The sequence below is a fragment of the Colobus angolensis genome, unplaced genomic scaffold, assembly GCF_000951035.1.
Source record: "Colobus angolensis palliatus isolate OR3802 unplaced genomic scaffold, Cang.pa_1.0 Scaffold264, whole genome shotgun sequence".
Lineage (NCBI taxonomy): Eukaryota > Metazoa > Chordata > Mammalia > Primates > Cercopithecidae > Colobus > Colobus angolensis.
The window spans coordinates 2,347,592-2,347,987 of record NW_012115866.1 but is presented as its reverse complement, the minus strand read 5'-3'; positions in this window follow the sequence as shown (position 1 = coordinate 2,347,987).

Genomic DNA, 396 nt, shown 5'->3' with positions numbered 1-396 from the left:
TAAGAAAATGTGGCACATATATACCATGGAATACTATGCAGCCATAAAAAGGGATGAGTTCGTGTCCTTTGTAGGGACATGGATGCAGCTGGAAATCATCATTCTCAGCAAACTTTTGCAAGAACAGAAAACCAAACACCGCATATTCTCACTCATAGGCGGGAACTGAACAATGAGATCACTTGAATTCTTGAAGGGGAACATCACTCACTGGGGCCTGTCATGGGGAGTGGGGAGGGGGAGGGATTTCCTTGGGAGTTATACCTGATATAAATGACGAGTTGATGGGTGTTGATGAGTTGATGGGTGCTGACGAGTTGATGGGTGCAGTACAACATGGCATATGTAACAAACCTGCATGTTATGCACATGTACCCTAGAACTTAAAGTATAATA